This window comes from Triturus cristatus, chromosome 4_1 (assembly GCF_964204655.1).
Source record: "Triturus cristatus chromosome 4_1, aTriCri1.1, whole genome shotgun sequence".
Taxonomy (NCBI): domain Eukaryota; kingdom Metazoa; phylum Chordata; class Amphibia; order Caudata; family Salamandridae; genus Triturus; species Triturus cristatus.
The window spans coordinates 696,345,092-696,357,877 of record NC_140585.1 but is presented as its reverse complement, the minus strand read 5'-3'; positions in this window follow the sequence as shown (position 1 = coordinate 696,357,877).

The following is a 12,786-nucleotide window of genomic DNA, read 5'->3' as shown; positions in this document are numbered from 1 at the left end:
AACAGAAGTTAAGTGGGGGCTCCCAAAATGCAGCAGATGTTGAGCATTGTAGTGATGGGGACTAAACCCCCCTCATCACAGTGACCAAAAGGTAAGTGTCATCATGGTCAAACCTGGAAATAACAAACAGCATATATGATCCCTGCTCCCAACACATCAAACACTTCTGGGGCAAACTAGTGGTTGTGTCCCATAGACACAGAGATGTGGTGAGGCTACAGTGCTGTGAAAACATGACACACTCTCGGCCATGTGCAGACAAGCACCACACATGGGGGCTGACAATGCATACAGCATACAATGACACAACAGCAGAAGTGACCATCACCAAGCATGCACACATCTCGAAAATAGACACACCAATCAAAACAACATGTGTAGACTGTAGGTGTCAGCTCACAAACTCACATTCCATGCCAGCAATGGCACCCAATAACCAGGATGACTGTGCACAATGATGTGAAATGACTCACAGGGACAGCATGCAAAATCACAGAAACAGCATCCAGACAAAGGCCCACAACACCAATACCAATGCACTGGTGCAGATGCACAAACACAAACAGGCAAACTCACACTGCACATCGGACACAACATGTGTGTGTGTGTGTCACAGTATCCCCAGGCAACTACACAACACATGAGGGGGGCTGAACCACAGTGACACAGATGTGGACACAGTGCCATACAAAAGTAAACCATCATTCGGACACTGTCAGTGGGCAATCAGGCATTGGGAGATGAGAGGGAGCACAACAGACACATGTGACACAAGCTGGAATGAACACCAACTAACACAGCAAGAGACTGACACACAACACCACTACCCCCAGGGAACAGACATAGGGGTGACACAAGCTTGCAGGACACCTCCACTGTGATGCTAAAGGCAGATGTCGTACAAACTGGGAAACCCAGACATGTGTCCTGTGCCGCAAACATACATCACACATACACATACACAAACACAAATCACTCAACATGGCCCCTCATCCATGGACAAACGGGAGCTAGGGGACCACCTATGCAAACATTCACATCAGTCCACCCTCAACACCATACACCCTGAACTGCAACAATGTGTATCTGTGAAGCCCACATGGACAGGTGACATTGCACATGCACCCATTACAAACACAGGAATGTTGGGAGGAACTAAGGTGCACACACACATCACACAAGGACAGTTCACAACCCTGGGGAATGACAGACATACTGCACAGTATGCGGGAAATGGCCATGACCTCAAAGCTCATGTAACCTTCAGAATCCCTGCCACAGTCCCAGGACAGTGCAGATGCCAAGGAGAAACACAAGGCACACATGCTGACACCTGCCAGCATCGCAGCCATGAACCCGACAAGTGGAAGCAGTCACACACACATACAAATTTCTCAATCAGTGAAAACTACCACCTAGGGACAACTACATGATTTAGCAAATAAACAGGTGTCTTGTGGAACCCTGACTGTGTCCCATCTGTGTCTGACAACATCATCACCACTGACAAATCCCAATGATGATACACCAATTAACAGTAGTGTGTCTTGCACCCACACATCTGGTAGCCCATTGGAAAAGTAGTGGGATGAACCCAGTACCACTCAGCAAGCATCAACAACAGGAACATATCAAGGGAACACTGTCTGTGTATGACCAGTGATGTGGACACACACACATGCTCATACAACACACACCATGGGCCCAGGCCATGTCACTGGACAACACACTTACTTGAGGGGACACAACTCCTGTGGGAGCCCAGCTGTGCCAAACATATTCACCACAAGTCCCACTCATGTCTGCAGAACACTTGGTCAGTCGGCCATCAGTTACCACACAATGAAGGCTCTGGTCACAACGGCCTGGGCACGTGAGTCTCCCCTAAGTCATCTGCACATACCCAAAACATATGTCTAGCAAGTTGCACAGAGGGCCCAGTTGCTCCTATTACAATGATGCCCACACCTGTAGGTCCAGTGTTGATGAGCACAAAGTATGTGGAAGTGACACATTGGACAATGGGAAGCACATCATATGTGCAGGGGTGCAAGCCACATATGTGACCATGCAAATGAAATGCTCACAGAGATGTCCACAAATAGTTGATCCTGACACACCCATGTAGCTGCAAAGGATGACATGGATACCCACCAGAATAGGATACAACACATCAGTATTCAACATTGTAAACCAAGCATTACAGGTGCAAGGGCATGTAAAACAACATCAACATAATGTACAGCTAAATCAAGTTCACAGGGATAAAGAAAAAAGCTTTATTCAGCATATTAAAAGTGAAACATCTGTTCTAACAAAAGGCCAATGGCCAGCCCATGCCCAAATGCCAAGGAGTGAAGTAGAGTGACAACTGTCACACCTTGCTTGCCTGCACTGCTAAGGACCGGTGTCATTTTCCTCGGAGGGGCATACATGGGGGCAGGTCAGGCACCGCAGGGACAGGATCAGGGCGCTGCAGAAGGAGGCAGTAAAGAGGTGGTGGATGCAGGCGAGACACTTGCAACTGCAGTGGAGCTGACTGAAGTGGTGGGTGCTGTCACAACTGTGGGGCACAAGTCAGATGGGGTGGGTACCGGCACAACTCCAGTGGGCAGGTCAGATGGAGTGGATTGGCTCACCACTGCAGTGCCCAAGTGAGATGGGGTGGTCGTGGACTCCAAAGCAGTGCCTACATCCATGGGAGCGGAATGGGGGACAGGTGAGGTTGGCAGGGCAGGGGGGGACACGGTCCCCACATCAGTGGCACCAACTGTCTGGCCAGGTGTGGAGGATCAAGTGCTAGGGGGGATGGCCTTAGCATTTTGCGGATGGTGTATCTGTGTGTGGGGGGACCCGGGGCAGGGAGTGGTGGGGGAACCTCCGGAGTGGTGGCCTGGGGGATGGAGGACAGAGACTTTGCCTTGGAGCTGCGTGGTGGCGGGGGGTCTTGCTCTTTTGGCACCGGGGGGACTTGCGGGTGGACGTCTCTGTCTGACTGCGCCTGGGGGAGGGTGTCCGGGTGTGAGGGGCACTCCCTTCTGTGTGTGGGGACTTCCTCTTCCCCTTGTAATCAGGATCTGCAGGGTCGGTGGGGAAGAGGCCAAGGTCACAGAGGAAGAGCTTCTGGGGGATGGGGTTGCAGGTGAGGCATGGGAAGGGGGCTGGGAGGGAGAGGTCTCGGAGGACTGCGGAGTGGTTGTGGATGACTGTGTGTGTGTCAGCAAACCAGCCCCTGTGAGTGTGAGTCCCCTGCGCTTGCTTGTGTGCACGTCTAGCCCTTGGTTTGGGGGTTTCTGTGCTTGGGACAGGTAGGGTGCTTGGAATCATGGGTGGTGCAGGGGTAGGAGGGGTGTGGGACTGTTGGAGGAGGGACACTGCTGCCATCAGGGAGGAGGCCACAGACTGGTTGGCCCTCTGTAGGGCAGACATGCCTGAGGAAATGCCCTCCATGAATGACACCAGTTGTGTCAACAGACCTGTTTGTGCATGGAGGACCTTCAGCATCGATGTCTGCCCTTCATGGATCTGTCTAAGTAATTCCACAGACTCCTCACTCAGGGCAGCAGGGGACACATGGGCAGGGGGTGCGGTGCCTGGCACAAAGGAGACATGCTCACGAACACGGGAGCCCACAGGGACCACTGGGATGGGAGCTGATGGGAGGGGGGTGGTGGTGGTGGTGGTGGCAGTGGCGGGGGCAGAGACAGCCTCACTAGCTGGGGTTTGGTGTCTGCTGACACCCGCCTCCACAAGGGAGTCATCCTCAGAGCTGCTGTGGCCCTCAGCTGGGGGGATGGTGCTGACGACTCCTCTGTGTGGCTCCACTCGCCCTCCATGACACTGGGTCCACCCGACTCCTCTCCTTCTGTCCCTGTAATGCTCTGTGGCTCCTCCTGGTCCGTGGAGCTGTCCCCTCCTGTGGCTGTGGATGTATCTGGATAGGAATAGGAAGTAAGAGAACAACATCAGTCACCTGCACCGACTGCACACACCACAGTGAGTACATCACATCACAGGGCAAGCCCTGGCATCATCAGCTGAACACAGCTCAAAGTGCCAACGCTGTTTAGGATAAGACAATTGTCATTCTCAACATCAACCATGGCACACATATCCCTCATTGACTTTCACACATATGTCCGTTGCATGTTGGATGCTAACACCCCAATGTGCCAACATGCACCACCCACACATTAGTTGTACAAGCAAGTGAACATGTAGGAGTATGTCACTATACACACAGCACATCTCTTGCTACTGACTCAGTACAGGTGTCCGGCTCAAGGGATGGGCAGACTCATTCCACATGCTTGTGATGCATGGCAGCAACACACACTATGATGTACTCCTGTCCTGATGGTCAATGCCACAATGTGGTGCATGGTGCACACTTGAACACAATGCAGGATCACTCATAGCAAGTTAAATGCCATGGCACTGGGATGCCCTGAAAGTCAGTCAACACTGTCTCTTGTCACAGGGGCAGGGCATCCAGACAACAACAATTTGCACTGACTTACAATCCTAGCTCTGGGGTAAAGCAAACTCAGCAGATGACCGGTGCACTTGCCCATCCAATGCAAACAACATATCCAAGACCCAAAAGACCCCACATCATGCAAATCAGACATATGAGTCGCAGCAAACACTAATCCTTGTACATTAACACATCACAGTCTGCCATGCATGTAATCCAGCTGCATGAAGTACACAGTTGCATACACCATTGTGCGCTGTCAGATGATCACACACCTATATGTCACACAGGTCTTGTCTCTCACAGTCACATCGCAGATGTCATGCTGACCCTCTGAATCATGGACACCCCAGTTATACATAGCAACAAGCCACACCCTAACGACACAGCGGCAGACACCTGAGGGCACATGTCAGTGAGCACAACCTGCAATTTCATACACAGGAGTGGGATTACAGAGTGTTTCTAAATGCCCTTGAGGGGGCATGACTGGCCAGGACTAAGTGAAACAGGGTTTGGCCCTGGACAGTAGTCAGGTGGCTAAGCAAGTGTGACATACTTGATATACATACTCCTGAGGCCCAAAAATTGGAGTCCCCTGCTGCATTGGTTTGTTTGGAATACCCCAGCCACATGTTGCGAGTCAGACCACCAATTAGTACACATCTCAAGGGCACACACAGATCACATGTCAGATCTCAGGCATTGAGTAAACAATTGACCCACCCATGAAACACACAACAGATTCACGGGAACTGATGCTGACCGGTACCTGAAGCATAGCTGACTGCAGGGACACAGTGCCCTAGTGACACAAGCAACAGATTGGAGGGGCCACACCTGTGGAACAGATGAGGAGGGTGCATCACACAAATGAGGGACCTGAGTTTGGGACTACAAGAGCTACGTAATGTGGAAGTGTGACCAGGACAAAAGACTGCTATTTGCATGTCAGACATAGTACACAGATCAGACATGGACTCACCCCTGCTGCTGTCTGGCCTTCAGCTGCCTATCCAGGTCCGGGAAGACCACCGCCAAGATACGGAGCATGTGGGGAGTCAGGGTCCGGTGTCCACCCCTCCTGCGTGGAGGTGACAGCTTCAGCTGGACTCTAGCTATCCTCCGGGTCCAGCCCCCTAAGGTCCTGCCACCTCTTCTGGCAGTTGCGGATCCGGCGCTTGTAGACCCCACAGAGCGAACAGCCCGAGTGATGGTCAGCCAGATCTCCTGCTTCTGGTGGGCATCAACCTGTGAGGAGGACAAAGTGAAAAGTACATTAACACACATGCCCTAGATTGCTGCAGCACACATTTGGATAGACATGTCATCATCACAAAGGGAAATAAATTACACAGGTAGTGCACCCATGGGGATTGCAAAAGCACATGCATGTCTGACATGTTAACAATGCCTGGATAGTTTAAGCTTACAATAATGCACTTTAGCAGCAGCAAAACTATTCATTGCATGTACCTACACACTTTGGGGGATGAAAGTAGTCTTTGAGAATGCTTGCCACTGGTGTACACACAGCTAGTACTGCTAGTCAGACAACATGCATAATTAGGAAGGCAGTGGACTGCACACTCACCTGCTCCCCTGGTTTTCCATAGAGCTTTCTGTACTCTGGAAGGAGCCCGTCCAGCAGGGCCTGGTTCTCCTCCTCAGTGAAGGCTGGGGCCCTCTCCAGAGTACGTGCCATAGCAGGAGCCAGAGGATGCAGAGACAGCAGCAGTGGTAGCAGGGATGTGGTCCAGTAGCATGTAGTGCAAGCAAGTGAGCTCCCTGGGGGCCAGCCAGCCTTATATCTGTGCTGTAGAGGCAGAATCTGTGCCATGTGTCCCAAGTGATAGGTCCAACACGGTTGCATTCTATGAATCTGGCCAATCCATTTAAAAGTAGGACCCGTACGCGCCTTCCGCATCGTTAAAATCTTCACCTTCATGGAACACTTGAAATTGCAACATTGTTGTATGCATCCGACTGAATTTCCAGTGCACAACTCGTACAAGTTTTGAATCCGCATCCGTCTCCATGACAGTCCAGAGCCAATGGGTGCGCCCGGCTCGTTCAACTGACTGTACAACGCGTATTTTGAATATACACATGCACCCGTCTACATACGATTCAATGGTCAAGGCGTACGCCTGTCTCGGACATTACCCGTGCAATGCGCACACATTGTCACCCGCGTCAGACCTCATTGTATTCAATGACAAAGCGTACGCACGGCTCGGACATGACCCGTACAATGCGTACGCATTGTCACCCGCGTCCGACCTCATTGCATTGCATTCAATGACAAAGCGTACGCACGGCTCGGACATGACCCGTGCAATGCGTATGCATTGTCACCCGCGTCGGACGTCATTGTATTCAATGACAAAGCATACGCACGGCTCAGACATGACCCGTGCAATACGTACGCATTGTCACCCGCGTCGGACCTCATTTTATTCAATGACAAAGCGTACGCACGGCTCGGACATGACCCGTGCAATGCGTACGCATTGTCACCCGCGTCGGACCTCATTGCATTCAATGACAAAGCGTACGCGCGGCTCGGACATGACCCGTGCAATGCGTACGCAGTGTCATCCGCATCGGACCTCATTAGTGTGACTATTATACGGATGCAACACACATATAATGGCCATGGACACCTGTGCACACCTTCCACACTACAGCATTGGCCACACAGTGTCCCATGGCATGTAAGGCTGCATTCCCTGGGTGTTTGGTGGGCCACCGCTGTTTTTTTGGCTGGCACTTTGTGCAGCCACTTCCAGGCTGTGCACGTGTACATGGGGGCAGAATCCTTTGTGTGTTGTGCACATTACCACTGTGATGTGTAATTGGACAGTAACGGGCATGAGTCAAGGCCACAGTGTCAGGTTGGATATGTTTAAGACATGTCACATACACCCAGAGTCCTTGGTGTGATGGCATGTACGTCACAGTGAGACCTGTAGCCACAATACTGATGTGCACCCACAGTCTGTGTGCATGTTGTGTCTCAGATGTGTCTGATCAAATGTTCCCAATGGGTGACAGTCTCCACATCCATGTGGTATATGCATCAGCCTTGATAGGGTGTGTGTCTAAGAGACGTTCATGTAGGGCCGGCAGGAACAACAGTGGCCACTACCTGTGGGACTTACGCTTGCCTTGTGGTGGGTACGTGCTACGCCATGTCCATTGCTGTGTTGATGTGGCAATACAGGGAGCCTGGGTTTCTGCATGGCAAAGATCTGTGATACCTGGGAGACATGAGGCCTCAATTGTCACTGTGGTGTGTTTTTGGAACGTTGCAGCAGCACATAGGTTGGGTGACACAGCCAGATGATTGGCCGTTGCACTATCTGGGACTCATGTGGACATGTGGAATTGAGATGTGAGGTGGTGGTCTTGTAGGTGACATATGTGTCCTTGCCCAACAGCACACACCTCAGTACATTGTGTAATGTCATGAACTAGCATGTGATAGTGATCGTGGTCATGGCCACATGGGTGGATGAACTGACAATCTTCCTTTGCGCATCTCTGTACTGCAGGGCACCAGCTGTCCATCGTCCGTTCCCAGACCTTGCAACCATGCATCAGACGGTACCGCTTCACCAGGCCACTGATTGTGGAATTGGCGGAGCAGTTGGCGCCACATCTGCTACCTGGCCAGACATACCCTACAGCACTGACCCCAGAGGTGAAGGTGATAGCAGCCCTGCACTTCTTTGCTACCGGTACCTTCCAGTACACTGTGGCTACTGCTGGAGGTATGTCGCAAACGATGTTCAGTCGGGTGCTACGCAATATCTTGGAGGGGATGTTGCAATTCCTCGACCTGTATATCAAGTTCCCGAGCCCAGCTGAACTCTCTGAAATAAAGGATGCCTTTTATACACTGGGGAGGATGCCGAACGTCATTGGATCTATTGATGGGACACATGTTGCCCTGATACAACCTAAGCCTGGGCATATTGCTACGCTTTGCTGACGGAGCATGCGTAGTTTGCAGTACTACGCACTATGCAAAATGGACGTAGCACAGTGGAAAACTGTGCTCCAACATGTAGCGTAGCAGTAATAGTGACATTGCCCACAAATGCTTTGCTACAGCAATTTTACATGCTAGAAATCATATAACCAATTCACAAAAGTGAACTGTGAATGATAAAATGTTAGGCAATGAGAGAGGTGATGATTTTGGGGTCCCCCCTAACCTATGGAGAGGACCAAGCTGAAGCCTTGAACACAAAGAGCATATCATGCTGGTGAACGATTCCGTGGTGGTCCCTTCCTCCTAGGACCACCCCAAGCACAGTTATGGGCAAAAATACAATCCCAGCCAAAGGCCCTGCAAAGCATTATGGGACGAGGTTAGCAGTGGGCAGTGAATATTATAGTGTCCAATATCAAAATAATTCTACAAAGAGCTGCAGTTCAACTAGTCGTTACTAGATCTCCCTCACGAGTCAAATGCAAAAGCATTGAAACCCTTTCATGAAACTTTTGCATTTGACTCGTGTCGACTCGTGAGGGACATCTAGTAACAACGAGTGGAACTGCAGCTTGATGTAAGAATAATTTCAATGTTTTTGCATTTGACTCGTGAGGGACATCTAGTAACGACTAGTTGAACTGCAGCTCTGTGTAGAATTATTTTGATATTGGATACTATAATATTCACTGCCCACTGCTAATCTTGTCCCATAATGCTTTGCAGGGCCTTTGGTTGGGATTGTATTTTTGCCAATAACTGTGCTTGGGGTGGTCCTCAGAGGATGGGACCACCGCCGAATTGTTCAAGAAAATGTGCTTTTTGTTTTCAAGGCATCTGCTTGGTTCTCTTCCTAGGTTAGGGAGGATCCCAAAATCATCACCTCTCTCACTGCTTGCTAATGTATCATTTTCACTTATGTGAAATGACTATATGCGTTATAGTATATTAAGACAGAAATTCTAATTTTATCGTAACTTGCAGTGTGCAAGATGTTGTGCTATCAGCTATGCATAGATCAAAGTAGCTGAACGTAGATAAAAGTGTACTCCGCTTAGCTACGTGTAGTGGTACTATGCATGCTACGCCCAGGGTTAATACCACCACAGGCACATGAGCAGACATACCAGAACAGGAAGCGCTACCATTCGATCAATGCTCTGGTGGTATGTCTTGCTGACATGTCGATCACACATGTGTGTGCACGGTTCCCTGGTTCTGCGCACGATGCCTACATTATGAGGAGTAGTCGCATTGCAACGCTGATGTCACAGATGCCAGCTCAGCATGCCTGGCTTGTTGGTGTGTACTGACTGTTGCTCATTGTGTGTGTTTGTCACTGTTGTATTCCGCACTCCTACAAAACTCAGCTACTTCTTCATTTTAGTGTGTGTAGGTGACTCCGAATACCCCAACATGCCGTGGTTGCTGACACCCCTCAGGAACCCTGTGACACCAGCCGAGCTGCGCTACAATGAGGCACATGGTCGGAGCAGGAGGGTGATTGAGCGGACATTCGGCCTCCTCAAAAGCCGCTTTTGCTGCCTGGACAAGACCGGAGGAGCCCTCCCATATGAGCCTGCAAAGGTGTGCATAATAATACTTGTCTGCTGTTTGCTACACAACATGGCGGTGCGGAAGGAGGTGCCTCTCATCCAGGATGACGATGAAGACGACCAACGTCCGGCACCTGTGGAGGATCTCGGCTGGGCCAAGATGCCAGTGATGATGAAGATGATGGTGACGTGCGCTCCCAGCTCATCAACAACTTCTTCACCTGAATGTGAGTTTCCAGGATTGTTATGTGAATGTATGGAGGTAGCCTGTAATGTCTTGTGCCAGCTCTGTTGCTGTCTGAGTGTGTCTGTGTGCCACTTGACTGGATGCGTGCTGTGATGTGTCCATTCAGGTGGTGTGTACTCCACAATAGGGTAGTACTGCTAACTAGTGTTTGTGTAGGTGTTTTGCAACATGTTTTGTGCATGTGTTTTGCATTTCTCTCCTGTTCTTCTGTGCTTTTGACTGTATCTTGTCTGTCCTTCCCAGGGTACTTTGCCTGTTGTGTGACCCCCAACACCCAGAAGCCAACACCAGTGTGGAAGTTGACAATTCCCATCAACTGATGTACCACACATCCCTGGACTTTCATTCTCCAACACATTGGGAGTGTGTGTCCACTGTTACATAGAATTACCGTGCAACTAGTGTGGAATAAACGTGTTGCTGACATGTAATGAACCTGTGCTACGCTTTGTTATGTGCGTTGTCTGTCTTCCCACATCTGAGTGACATCTGCTTATCTCACCTGTGGACTTGTTACCACTGACTGGGCTTGGTGTTATGTCTGTGCATGACAATGTGTTTCAGGTCAACATCATTGTGTGTGACGAGTAACATGGCCATGATGAGTATGTTTTGTGTTGCCATAGTGGTGTGTGTCCCTCACATGTGTCACATCCCCATGACTCACCTTACGTTGGTCACATTGTTGCAGTATTTGGCATGCACTGTGTTGTGTAGCAGATTGACATCTTCCTGGACATGACAAGTTGGAATCACAACAGAGGCAAGTATGGTGTACTGGTGAGTTTATTTACAAACATGTGTGAGGGAAGTGCACAGGATGGTGGGTGCTGTACAGTGGTTTGGGAATCCAAAGTTCACATTGGAGATGGAAGTGCTGGTAGATGAAATGTCCAGAGTAAAGTCCACAGTCATCTGATACCTTGGCCCAACATGAACCCTCCATGTCATGTGGGCGAGTTGTGTGCGATTGGACATGGTGAACGGATTGCGCACAAAGAACATTGTCCAGAACAGGTTTGGAGGCCCTGGGGGATGTGCTGGGACATCTGCCTCTCACATGTCCTTCTTCAGACGACCCCTCTTCTACGGGGGGGGGGATCCTCATGTGCAGGCCTCTGCAGTGCAAGGGACTCTCCGCCAGAGTCCTCCTCCCTCCCTGTGGCGCTGGCAGATGATGCTGTGACATATGTTGTGGGCACACAGGGGTGTGTGGACAGGTTGGTGTTGATCTTGCGGAGGCATTGTAGTATGTCCCGATGCACCGCAGTGATGTCATACCACTTGGCCTCTATGTGGGCATGGTGGGCGACGTGCTCGTGTTGCATGTCCTTGAGGATCCCCACTACCTGGCCAAATCCTCCGGTGCTATCCTGGTGCGTGCCAGTTGGGGGTCATCATGCAGTCCAGACCCCTCTGCAAGACGCACCCTGTGCCTCCCACCCCTCCCAGCACCCCTCTCCATACGGGCAGGACAAGCGGCGGTACGCACAGGTGATACTGGGACCCCTTGGGTGGTGTTGCTGGTGGTGTTGGCTATAGCTTCCAGGGGGTCCTGTGTCCCTGTGCTGTGGGTGTTGATTGTCCTTGGTCTATCCGTGTTGGCGGGGGTGCCCTGTCGGTGTCCAGATGCTGGAGGCGTGGGTACAGGGGGGGGCAGATGTTGATGCTGCTGGTGCTGCATGATGGCTCACACCGGAGAGGCCAGGTTGGTCGTCGTCATCCGAAGAGGACAGTGAGAGAGTCTGACCAGAGAGCTCAGTGTCCACCAGAGTCTGGGACTGGGTATCCTCGCTATTTGGTGCTGGGTGCCCAGAACCACCTGTGTTTGGAAGAGACACACAATGTTATTTATGTTTCTGCATGCATTGTTGGTTCACAAACATGACATGTTCTACTTTTCAAACAGATGCCTGCCTGTACACTGCTTTTTCCCAGCTTGTCACAGACAGAGTTTGATATTGTTGTTGGCCATTTCCCAGCATGGCCTTGTGCTCCCCACAACAGAGCCCAGTGTTTGACATCTTGTCAGTCCCTTCCCACTCCCTGTGAGGCGAGTATGGTTCAGTTTGTTCTTGCTGGGCCATGTGTGTGGGTGTAGGTTGTCTGTGACAGCGACTCCCATCATACTCTTGGCTACACCCCCCTTCCCAGCATGCCCATACTTCCTCCCTCTTGACTCTGCTTCCCTGTGAGGGGGTGTGACAGCAATGGCAAGATGTCTGACTGTGTAGTCCTGATGTTTGTTGTTGGCCATTTCCCAGCATGGCCTTGTGCTCCCCACAATAGAGCCCAGTGTTAGACATCTTGTCAGTCCCTTCCCACTCCCTGTGAGGCGAGTATGGTTCAGTTTGATCTTGCTGGGCCATGTGGGTGGGTGTAGGTTGTCTGTGACTGCGACTCCCATCATACTCTTGGATACACCCCCCTTCTCAGCATGCCCATACTTCCTCCCTCTTGACTCTGCTTCCCCGTGAGGGGGTGTGACAGCAATAGCAAGATGTCT